This window comes from Kogia breviceps, chromosome 11 (assembly GCF_026419965.1).
Source record: "Kogia breviceps isolate mKogBre1 chromosome 11, mKogBre1 haplotype 1, whole genome shotgun sequence".
In the NCBI taxonomy this organism is placed as follows: domain Eukaryota; kingdom Metazoa; phylum Chordata; class Mammalia; order Artiodactyla; family Physeteridae; genus Kogia; species Kogia breviceps.
The window spans coordinates 95,336,558-95,348,976 of record NC_081320.1 but is presented as its reverse complement, the minus strand read 5'-3'; the positions used below and the strand labels follow the sequence as shown (position 1 = coordinate 95,348,976).

General features: G+C 52.0%; 1 protein-coding gene across 14 annotated transcripts in view; it reads left to right on the top strand.

Moving 5' to 3' along the window:
* Window positions 1–12,419, top strand: part of LPIN1 (lipin 1) — a 124,994-nt gene that overhangs the window by 13,307 nt on the left and 99,268 nt on the right. Inside the window, exon 1 of one of the 14 annotated variants that reach the window (XM_067008121.1) lies at window positions 4,828–4,915. The exons of the other annotated variants lie outside the window; for them this stretch is intronic. The gene's annotated coding sequence lies outside the window, so the exon portion shown is untranslated. Of the gene's footprint in view, window positions 1–4,827; window positions 4,916–12,419 lie in introns of those variants that run through there. 14 annotated transcript variants of the gene reach the window in all.

The window sequence follows — 12,419 nt, the reverse complement described above, 5'->3', positions numbered from 1 at the left end:
ACTTTTCGAGTCTTAGTATATCTTTCTGAAACGTCATTTCATTGGATTTAGACCTGTCAGAGTCCTTTGGTGCTTTAATTGTTATCCAATGTACTGATTTTGTTACATCTGGAAAAATCCGACTGACTTGCTTTCCTTTCCACGTTCCTCAGGAATATTAGTTGAACTCGCTGTACTTATTACTAGATTACCTAACCCAAACTATCCAACCTGTCTTTTAGGGGCATCATGAAAGATTTTATCAAATGCCTTCGTCAGACATTTAATACCCTTGTGTGTGTGTGTGTGTGTGTGTGTGCGCGCGCGCGCGCACGCGGGCGTGTATGACATTCTCCTGATCTGCCAACCTAACTATTCTATGAAAAGGAAAGCATTTTCTTTGCCAGGCTTATTTTTTGTGGATTCTGGTAGCTGCCAGGCTGTCCACGTCCCCGGCTCTTTAACACTAAGAACGACTCACTCGGGGGCATATGCAGGGTAAGGTCTACATGGTGAACGTGCCTTTACTGGGAACATTGACTCACTATGTATCCTAAGGAAACACCAGTATATTCAAAGTAAAAAGTCATAGCCTGTTACTCCCGCCAGGATTTTGAATGTTTCGGCTTCCTGTGAAAATGCCACCAGAAACGTTGGTCCTACTTCCTTCTCCTTGCTTTGGCTCTGGCGCTTACTGACCGTGTGACTTCAGAACGTCCCTCTGCGCTAGAGTGGCTTCATCTGTAAAATGCGTTGCTGTGAGGGTTAAACGATGTAATGCATGCTTCCTAAATACCAGAATGACCTGGGAGCTTTGAGAAGGTCCTGGGTTCTCCCGCTAGAGATTTCGATTCAGCGGGTTAGAGTGGGCCTGGAAGAAGGACTGTTAGTGACTTTTCCAGTTGATTCTGATGAGCAGGCAGGTTTAGATCCCGAGTTGTAGTGTTTGTAAAGTGCTTAGCAAACAGCCAGTGCCCTGCACAGGCCTCCACCCCCTTTCCTTCTCCCATATCCCCTCCTCTCCTTTCCTCGGAGACACCCAGGGTTCTGGTGTTGTCCATTTCGTGTCCCAGAGGAAAACCACAGGAGGAAACTCATTTATTTGTTTATTTATTTATGGCTGTGCTGGGTCTTCGTTTCTGCGCGCGGGCTTTCTCTAGTTGTGGCAAGTGGAGGCCACTCTTCATTGTGGTGTGTGGGCCTGTCACTATCGCGGCCTCTCTTGTTGCGGATCACACGCTCCAGATGTGCAGGCTCAGTAGTTGTGGCTCACGGGCCCAGTTGCTCCGCGGCATGTGGCATCTTCCCAGGCCAGGGCTCGAACCCGTGTCCCCTGCATTGGCAGGCAGATTTTCAACCACTGCGCCGCCAGGGAAGCCCAAGGAGGAAACTCATTTAAATTGCTCTTCTCCAGATGTTTTCCTTTGATAAAAATAGAGGAAAGGGCAGTGTTTAGTTCAAAGTTTTCATTTACTAGGTCTATCTTCTGTACCCTTGGGTAAGCCCCACGATACAGGGGTAAATAGGATCCTGTCCCTGAGACCTTGGGATTATATTGCAGCCTGAGAAATGTAAGGCATCGAGACCAGCTAAAGTGGGGGAGACATCTTCTTTTGGGTCGCGGGCCAGACTTCCTCATACAGATCATACCCCCAGGCTTTCTCAGACTTGAGTCCAGCTGTGAATGGAAGGAAGCTTTGAGGTTATTGTGACACACAAGAGGGATCCGGCAGGTGGCGCTAGAGAGTCAGAGACATTGAAGAGCCAGGGAGAGCTAGCTGGTCCTTGGGGTCTTGGGAAGGTGAGTTGGGTCAGTCATTTTTGGAAAAGACTATGCACCAGAATCCCTGAGCAACTTGTTTTTTTTTTTTTTTTTTTTTTTTTTAAAGACTACAGGGGCTTCCCTGGTGGCGCAGTGGTTGAGAGTCCGCCTGCCGATGCAGGGGACACGGGTTCGTGCCCCGGTCCGGGAAGATCCCACGTGCCGCGGAGCGGCTGGGCCCGTGAGCCATGGCCGCTGAGCCTGCGCGTCCGGAGCCTGTGCTCCGCAACGGGAGAGGCCACAACAGTGAGGCCCGCGTACCGCAAAAAAAAAAAAAAAAAAAAAAAAGACTACAGAATTTCAAGTGCCATCCCTATGGAATCCAATTGTTGGCATTAACAAGTTGCCCACGTGACTCTGATGTGCTGACGGGTTCGGGAAGCACCCATCTAGAGATTCTAGGCTGATCTAAATGTGGTCCAGGCACTCTGCTGATTGGTCCGGGCAGCAGTCCGAGAGCCCTGTGCTGGTCCTCAGACCAGCGGATCAGACCAGCATCACCTGGGCGCTAATCAGAAGTGCAGACTCGCAGACTGCACCCCAGGCTGGCGGGATCATAACCTGCCTTCTGCACAAGAGCCCTCTGGCTGGCTCAGAGGCGTATCAGAGTGGGAGAGGTCACCGAGAAGTGTGCTTCCTGCTTACCTGGGCACCCAGCCCTGCAATGGGAGCTCCTGGAGGCCGGGTTTGTATTTTGTCCTCGGCGTCTCTCTGAGCCTCAGTTTCCTCATCTTCATTGTATCTTCTTCTCAAGGTTGTTAAGGGAACTAATGTCAGACTCCCGTATTAGATTGTGAAGTCTTTGAGGCAAGGGCTATACATTTAAAAAGTTTCTGCCCGCTCAGTGCCTAGCATCGAGTGAGTCGGTCATTTTGGCACACAGAATTATAGAATCCTCAAAACAGAAAAGACTCTGTGGGTTGTATAGAACGAGCGACCCCGTGAACGGATGCAGAAGTTATGGTGAGGTTGACAGATGTTTCTAGGGTCAGATGCTCTGTTATTGTCACAGGAGCTTCCTGCGAGAGTGCACGGCTACCGCTCCTGTTCTCCACGAAGCCTTTCTCCTTCCCACGGCTCATCAGAGCTGACCGCAGCTTCCTGTCTTTGTGAAGGTCCCCTGGGCCCTCTGACCACAGCCGTCTCTGTGCCCTCTGAACTTCTGTGCCACTGAGTGTCAGTACCGCTCGTCTGCCCATGAATCCTGGACTGTCTTCCTCGTATGTTCTGGAAGTCCCTGTGTTGTCTCACTGTACGTATCAAGCTCTTGGAGGGTAGGACCAGCATTCTTTGTGCTTCCCACGTGCTCCCCAGCCCGATACCTAGCATAGGACTGAGCACGTAGGAGTTACGGCTAACTTGCTGAATTTCTGTTATTTAAAAAAAAAGAAAGAAGTCTTTCATACATATAAAAGTTATGGAGAATAATGTAATGAGCATCTGTATCCCTACTACTCCTTTAAAAAATAAAAAAAGATTATTACAGTTGAAGTGCCCTGTGTACCACTCTCCAATCATGTTCTCACCGTCTGTGAGTCTCCATGACAGCCCATCATCGGTGACATCCTATGGTTTATTTGTGTGATTTTGCAGCCCATCAAATAAGCATCTTAAAACCGAGGCCCAAGGCAGTCACGAGACTGTAATGAATTCAATTCCATCACTCAAGAATAATTATTGAGGGGCTTCCCTGGTGGCGCAGTGGTTGAGAATCCGCCTGCCGATGCAGGAGACACGGGTTCGTGCCCCGGTCCGGGAAGATCCCACATGCCGCGGAGCAACTAAGCCCGTGAGCCATGGCCGCTAGGCCTGTGCGTCCGGAGCCTGTGCTCCGCAATGGGAGAGGCCACAACAGTGAGAGGCCCGCGTACCGCAAAAAAAAAAAAAAAAAAAAAAAAAGAATAATTATTGAGAGCCTATTATATGCCAAGAACTGTGCTAGAAACGTGGGACGCATCAGTGAACAAATCTGACCAAAACCAAAACAAAACACCTAAAAAATGAAGCCTCACTCTCATGGAGTTCACATCTGGACAATCCATAAACCGTAAGTGTAATAAATATGTAAATTATCTAACGTGCTAGAGGTTAAAAGTGCAGTGGAAAAAAATGAGACAGTACAAGGATCAGAGGTTCTGAGGGGGAGGGCAGACCGTGGTCAAGGGCGGCTTGTAGAGAAGGTGATGTCTCCACAAAGACGTGAAGGAGAGGAGGGAGTTGGTCATTTGATTTGGGGGAAAAAGTGTTCCCGCTGGAGGGAATAACTAGCGCGAGAACCCTACGGGGGGGACCTTTGGGGGCCAGGAGGAGGCTGAAATGCAGTGCAAGGGGGGTGGGGCATCAGGAGATGAAGTCAGGGTCAGGGTGGGGGTGGAGTGGAGGGGCGGAGCTTTTAGGGTTTTCCAGGCCGTTATGAGGACTTTGGCTTTTATTCTGGCCATTGCCGGGTCTGAGTTGATCAGAGCAGTGATGTCTTCTGACGTCTGGTCCTGCAGTGTGGAGCGTAATCTGTAGGATCAGAGAGGCAGGAGGTCCAGCTGGGAGGCCACTGCAGCAAATGAGAAGACAGATAAGGGGGTTCCAACCAAGGTGAGAGCAGTGAAGGGGCTGAGAAGTGGCCAGACCCCGGACACATCCCGAAGGCAGAGCCATCAGGGTTTCCTGGTGAACTGGATATGGGTGCGAGAGAAGCAGAGAAGGTTGCCCAAGCCCCCGAAAGGCTATAGCTGCCATCACCCAAGATGGGGGCGAAGCTGCAGGCAGAGCGGTATGGGGGTCAGTGGAGGTCTGCCCGTGCTGAGTTGGAGAATTCTGAGAGATTTCACAACTGGAGACAACGAGTAGGAAGCCGAGTATATGATTCTGGACTTTGGAGAGAGATTGGAGCTGCAGATACACACTCAGGAGTCACGAGCCTTCTGTGGGTATTTAAAGCCCCGAGACTCGATGAGGTCACCAAGAGCGTCAGTCAGCTCGAGAAGAGGGACACGGTGGTCCCTGGAGGGCGGAGGAGAGACCTGCAGGAAACCTAGAGCTAACATTGGAGCAGGAAGAAAAGACAAGGGCCTTTGGTGTCCTGGAGGTCGGAGAAGGAAGTGTTTCAAGGAAGAGGGAGTGAGAAATTGTGTCAAACTTTTTTTTTTTTTAATTAATTAATTTCATTTTTGACTGCATTGGGTCTTTGTTGCTGCGCGCGGGCTTCTCACTGCGGTGGCTTCTCTGGTTGCGGATCACGGGCTCTAGGCGTGTGGGCTTCAGTAGTTGTGGCTCGTGGGCTCAGTAGTTGTGGCGCACGGGCTTCGTTTCTCTGCGGCGTGTGGGATCTTCCCGGACCAGGGCTCGAACCCATGTGCCCTGCACTGGCAGGCGGATTCTTAACCACTGTGCCACCAGGGAAGTCCTCAAACATTGCTGATGGATCAAAAACGTGATTAAGGACTGAGAATGTTGACGGGATTTAGCAACCCGGATGCCGCTGGTGACCTTGACGAGGACAGTTCGGGTGACAGAGTGGGGGAGGCGGGGAGCCCGTGACGCGGGTCAGGGGAGAACAAGAAGGTGCAACTGAAGAACACAAGCGCGAAGGACTCTTCAGAGGCATGTGCCCGAGAGGCAAAGGGAAAGGGAAACGGGCAGCAGCCAGCCGGGGAATCAGGTGAAGAGAGGGGCTTTGATAGACAACGAACCGGGCAAAGCAAAGGGAGAGCAGATTTCATGGCTGCCTGGGCGCATCGGCGGGGGAGACGGGCAAGTTGGTGACGCGTTAAGAGGGGCTTCGCTCCGTCCCCGGTGCGGGGCAGCCTGCTGAGTCCCTAAGGCCTGATGCCCAGGCTGGGGCAGGCTGCGGGCCTTCCAGCCAGAAAAGGAGAGGCGGGCGCAGAGCGGCTTCACCCGCAGCGGCGCCGCCAGCTCAGCCTGGGCCCAGGGCGCCTCTTCCCGGCCCCGCAGCAAGCCGCGGGCCACCCGGGGCTGCTGCTCCGAGCTGTGGCGCCCTTGGGCCCCTCTCCCCGCTGCGGGGATTCTTTCCCCCTTTCGGCCTTGAGGCCCCCCGGATCCACGTTCACAGCTGAGCTCGGCGGTCACTCCCCGGTGACTCTCTGTGTGCTCCTGCCCCGTCGTCGTGCTCTCTTTTACCTGGTTCTCAGGTTAGCAGGCATTGGTGGTGGTGGTGGGGGGGGGGCTGGGGCCCCTCAGAACAGGGACCTCCACCCTGTCTCTGGGTGCCCAGCCTCTGGCCCAGAGAAAGGTGTTTGTTCCCAAGAGCAGAGCTGCGTCCTAGCTCGAGAGTTTCCCTAGCTCGAGTCCCGAGGAGGATGCACCCACTTCTGTAGGGCTCTGGCTCATTCCCTCTTTGTCTTTGAGTGAAGCCATCCTTCAAACAGGCAGTCCCCAAACCCGAGGCCCCTGCGTGCCCCAAGGCCAGCTCCTGTGCGTGCCAGAAGCCTCGCCCAGCTCCTGTGTCTGTGGCAGCCCTGAGCCCTGACTGCCCTCCAGGCTGGAACAGCAGCAGCTCCTGGGGGCCCGTGGCCGCTGCCGGGGTTGGGGGTCAGGAAGGAGCCCCTGTAGCCACTCTGGGCCACGCCAGGCTTTGGCTCCTGTTTCTCCCTGCTTCAGCCCGAAAGCCCGGCACGGCCAGCCGAGGAGTCTGTGCCCCAAGACTGAGGAGCTCAGCCTGCCTCCCCAGCCCTGGGAAGCTTGCATTTGCCGAACCTCGGTGACCTGCTGGTTCCTTTCTTGCCTGTCGTTGGTAGTGACGATGCTTGGCCCGGGGACAGGGAAAGGCCCCCCCTCACAGGCGGGCTGAATGGAGGAGCTCTTGGTTGGCCGTCTTGGCGGCTGAATACCTGACTCCCATCTGATTAGCGGCTTGGCTGTGGGCACCTGGCAGACAGAGCCCGGTACCAAGCCCCTCCTGTGTCCCTCCCCATTTCCATCCCCCTCCTCCCCATGTCCCCAGGCCACCGGCCACCATCAGAGGGAGGGCTGTCGTGCGCCCCTCAGCTTTCGGTGACTCCCCAACCTGGAAGCACCAGGCTTTGCCTGCAGTCCCGGCTGGGGCGTAGGCGGCCAGCCGGGTGGCCAAAGAATGTCACTGTGTCCGACACCGACTGCGTTGTCAGTTTCTCCCGAGCAACAGACAGTCCTTCCCTCCAGCGGCCCTCCCCGCAGGTCCCAATTCCACGGGGATGTGGGTGTCTGTCCTCTGGGTCAGCTCAAGCCGTGGTGCTCTGGGGCGAGGCTGGCCACGTAGGGGCTCATCGTGTCCTGTCGTGTCCCGATTCTCCTGCTGTCGCCTCCCTTGCCCCTTGTCCACTCTCCAGCCTGGCGGGGGGCCAGCTTCACCGCAGCTGTCTTAGGAGACCAGATGCTTTCGTAGAAGGAGCTGGATGTACGCAAAGTCAGGAGGCTTTCTCCGAGTTCTTTCTGTAAGAGTCCCTGCCGGCATCAGGGCTGCTGTAACTGGCTCTCTCCTCAACTGCCTCTTCTGAGAAATGCAAGAACAGTATTGCGTGGAACTAATGTCTTCAGAGGCAGCAATTTCTTCATCTTCTTGGGAGTTGTTTATACGTAGAAACCCACCCACTTTTGAACTGATGGATCAGGGCCCGATTGTTTTTTTTTTTTCCCGAACGTTCCTTCCCCCGTTTACTCTGTACCGTTCCCACCCTTCCATCATAAACTTCTTTTCCTCAGAGCAACTGAATTTGCTGAGCGTATTTAATCTGTGGACACTGTAGGTAAAAAGTTGGCTCTGTTTGTTCTCTCCACAGGCTGTCTGTATCTTAAAAGATGAGCTTATTAATCCAGACAAATACTGAATTGGTAGATGGCATAGGAAAGCTATTTTTTAAAATTGAGATATAATTGACACATAACATTGTATTAGTTTCAAGTGTACAGTATAATGATTTGATGCATGTATATATATATATATATATTTTTTTTTTTTCTTTTTTGCGGTACGCGGGCCTCACTGTTGTGGCCTCTCCCGTTGCGGAGCACAGGCTCCGGACGCACAAGCTCAGCGGCCATGGCTCACGGGCCCAGCCCCTCCGCGGCACGTGGGATCCTCCCAGACCGGGGCACGAACCCGTGTCCCCTGCATCGGCAGGCGGACTCTCAACCACTGCGCCACCAGGGAAGCCCTGATGCATGTATATATTATGAAATGATCACTATAAGTCTAGTTAACAGCCATCACCATACATAATTAAACATTTTTTTTCTTGTGATGAGAACTTTTAAGATGTACTCTCTTAGCAGCTTTCAGATATACAATACAGCATTGTGAACTGGAGTCACCATTGCATCCTCAGGACTTGTTTTATCACTGGAAGCTTGTCCCTCTTGACCCTCTTCATTCATTTCGTCTAAAAGGAAACAAAACCGAATGCACAGACACGGAGAACAGGTTGCTGGTTGCCTGGATCTCATTTTTAAAAGCTGGGCTTTTAAACTCCACGGCATGTGGGATCTTCCTGGATCAAGGCTCGAACCCGCGTCCCCTGCACTGGCAGGTGGATTCTTAACCACTGTACCACCAGAGAAGCCCCTGTGCTAAGTGTTTTAAATTCATTCACGTTCAATCCTCGTCCTAACAATATAGTCTTATCCCCATTTTACAGGTGAGAAAGTTGAAGCGCAGAAAAGTTAAGTGACTAGATCAAGATCACATGGAGAGTTTGTGATGGGTCTAGGATTTGAGCTCAAGCTGGTCAGATTCTAGAATCTATGTTTTAGTCACCCTGGAAAAAGCTACTTGAATTACTAATTGGTGTATCCAAGGCTGATGTGCCCTTTCGGTTGGTTGGGTTGTCTGTTTGGTTTGATCAGTGGCTGTACTAAAATTCTTAACTATTTTGTATAGTCTCCCTGGGTATATGGATGCCTTGATGTTATCATGGCTGCTTCTGCTGAGTTCCACCTCTGGGCTTGTGGCTCCGGGATGCCAAGTGTTTTAAGTGTACCCAAGATGTGTTTTATTCCGGTGCTGTAAGACATGTGGACACAGAAATGACTGTCATGAAGGAAGAAGTTTGTAATTCTCACAGATCCCTAGAAACAGGAAGCAGACGCTCCAGCAGGGCCCCACGAGGAAGCAGCAGGGTCAGTCAGGAGGTAGAAGGAGAGAAGGGAACATATGGACAAGAGTCTTTATTGTGGTTTCGGGGGGAAGGAATGGACAGGCAGGGTCAGGAGGCGTCGGACTGGCTGGCCTGGCGTGAATGATTGCAGCAGGCTCTGGGGGATGGAGCTGTCCCTGGCTGTCTGGGCTCTCTTCCTGGGGTGATTAGGACAAGTGGATAGTGGCCCAGAGTGTGAGCATTTGACCAGAGAGGGTTAAGGGTTAAGGGCTCTGGATTGGTTGGTTTGCATATGAAAGGCAGGCCCCTAAACATCATCAAGCCTGGGATCTGAAGGAGAAACCCGTCACGGAAAGCTGGATTTCAATTGCGTCACTTGTAAGAGTTTTTTTTTTTTTTTGGCCACTCTGCTGCACGGCTTTTGGGATCTTAGTTCCCCGACCAGGGATTGAAGCCGGGCCCTTGGCAGTGAGAGTGCAGAGTCCTAACCGCTGGACCACCAGGGAATTCCCATAAGAGGTTTTTATGCTTAAGAAAATAAAGAAGTAAATATTGCTGCTTTTTCTTTTGACTCACAAGACCAGGTGTTCAGTAGCAGAGAAATGCCACTAATTTCTCTTTTTGGCTACTCGGGGAGGGGTAGTCTCTCCAGGATCCGCAAAGCTCTAGATAAGCATTAAATACAGAAAATAAAAAGACAAGGTTAATACACCATGGAATGTGGGTGCTTGAGACATACAAACCTTGGCTTACTTGGCGTGGGCTAGAGAAGAAGAAGAAGATCCTAGTGAGAGCCTAGGGCTCTGTCTTTGATGAGACCTGCATGGAGAGTGTGTCAGGATGGTAGCAGAGAGGGCTTGGGCCAACCTCCCTTCCTCTGGCCTTGGTTCAGTCTTGTCCCTCGTCCCCATGGCGCAAAAATCTTCTCCTGTTTTCATTCATCTCTACTGCCCTCCCTCCCTCCCTTCTCCCTCCCCACCAGCCCTCCCAGCCCTCCCGTATCTCCTTCTACTAGTCTCCCCATTCAGACTTGAATTTCTTCTTTTTTTAAAAGATTTTTGATGTGGACCATTTTTAAAAGTCTTTATTGAATTTTTATTACAATACTGTTTCTGTTTTATGTTTTGGTTTTTGGCCGCGAGGCATGTGGCATCTTAGCTCCCGGACCAGGGATGGAACCTGCAACCCCTTCATTGGAAGGTGAAGTCTTAACCACTGGACTGCCAGGGAATTCCCCAGACTTGAATTTCTTTTACAAATTTATTTCTCTTATTTATTTATTTTTGGCTGCATTGGGTCTTCGCTGCTGCGCACGGGTTTTCTCTAGTTGCGGTGAGGGGGTGGCTACTCTGTTGCGGTACATGGGCTTCTCATTGCAGTGGCTTCTCTTGTTGTGGAGCACGGGCTCTAGGTGTGCGGGCTTCAGTAGTTGTGGCACACGGGCTCAGTAGTTGTGGCTCACGGGCTCTAGAGATCAGGCAGTAGTTGTGGCGCACGGGCTCAGTAGTTGTGGCTCACGGGCTCTAGAGAGCAGGCAGTAGTTGTGGTGCACGGGCTCAGTAGATGTGGCTCACGGGCTCTAGAGCGCAGGCTCAGTAGTTGTGACGCACGGGCTTAGTTGCTCCGTGGCATCTGGGATCTTCCCGGACCAGGGCTCGAACCTGTGTCCCCTGCATTGGCAGATGGATTCTTAACCACTGCACCACCAGGGAAGTCCCTGAATTTCATAAAACTACTTACTACCTTACCTTCTCTGGGGGGGGGCGGTGGAGATGGGAGGTGTAGATGACTGACCCCCAGGGTTGGAGACCACACCTGTTATTTCCGCATCAGAATGTCCCCTGAATGAGTTACCAGACACACGGAGACCACCATTTGCTCACTCAGTGGAAAAGGGATTTCAAGATCGTGTGGTTTGAGGAAATCCTACATTTTATATTCCCTCTAGGAGATTGACAGCATACAATGAGGTAGTAAGGAAAGAAGTTATGCAGGAAATAAATCTTTGTCTGTTTTATGTGATGTTTCCAGAATTACTTGCCCCACCGCAGAACTGGTTTTTGCATAAGACTTACTACCATCCCATGAGAAATCCTTGGGGAAGGCTGCCCTGCTTGTCGGGTGGAGTGGGCGATGGCTTGGCTCTAATCTGCCCACTCACGGTCTTGCACTGATGATCTTACAGGGCTTCAGGTGCCCCAGGAGCCCGAGGTCGCTGCCCCCAGAACTCTGGGCTCTCATCTTGGCCTGATCCTCCCTGGGTCCCGAGGCTCCCGGCACCCCAGGCCGTTGTACCAGGCCTGGCTTCTGTCTCGATTCCCAGCTCCTGGCACAGTGCCTGGCAAACAGTGGGTGCTCAGTGAGTGCCTGTATTCAATGAATTCCCCAATAGAATCCACCACTTAGAGGCTATGTCCTTGCTTTCTAATCAGACCTTATCCTTGTATAGGCACACACACACGTGAACACATCTATGTTCCGTGTGGGTTCTGCTTAAAAATAGGCGAAAGGAGGCACGTAGGCACCGGGATTGGATTTCACGGGGGAGCCACCCTCATCATTCTGCCATAAATACACACGCACAGACACAGAGAAAATAAGAGGACACACAGATAAACACACAGAAGCACAGGCTGTGTAGTACAAGCAAACACATAGACACACTTGCAAAAATAGGCACAATCACAGACGCACAGATGTAATTTTACGTGTAAACAAACAGAGGAGTACAGTCCAGATGCCCTCCCCTCAACACACATCCTCTGTTCTGGCTATTTATTCCTCCAAAGCAAACTGCTTCACAAATTAGTGCATTTACACCACTATCTCATTATACCTCATGATATCGTGGGTCAGGATTTGGGCAGGACTTGGCTGGTGATGCTTCGCCTCCTCGTGTGATGACTCAGTGGACCTGACTGCTAGACGGGCTGGTCTGGATGGACAATGCCGCTTCCCTCGCATGGCTGGTGGCCTGGTGGCGGTGACTGGTAGGCCGGCCTCAGCCGGGACGGTTGCCAGAAGTGCCTGCCGGGCCTCTCAGACGTCACATCTCAGTGTAGTCAAACCTCTTACGTCGCAGCCTCCGGCATCCCCCATAAAGAGCAGTGCAAAACGCGGAGGGGACGCTGGAAGGTTTCTAATGACCTCAGGAGTTGAAGAATGTCACTTGTCTTGCATATCAATGAGCAAGCAAGTCTGTTCGGCTTCCTCAGATTTAAGGGGAGGGCTGTTAGACTTTATCTGTCAACGGCAGCAAAGAATTTGAGGCCATCTGTAGTCTAACACACACACACACACACACACAGGCTTCCCTATTAAGCACACCAGTGGGGTTGCCTCTGGGTCTGAAGCTGTGGCACCTGTGAGGGCGGTGCCCGCGGGCAGAGCTGAGAGGTGCTGCCTCTCTTCATTGTGGGGGGGACGGTGGAGATAGGAGGAGCGGATGACTGACCCCCAGGGTTGGAGACCACACCTGTTATTTCTGCATCAGAAGTCCCCATGGCTCCACATGAAACTCGAGGCTGGGGTAA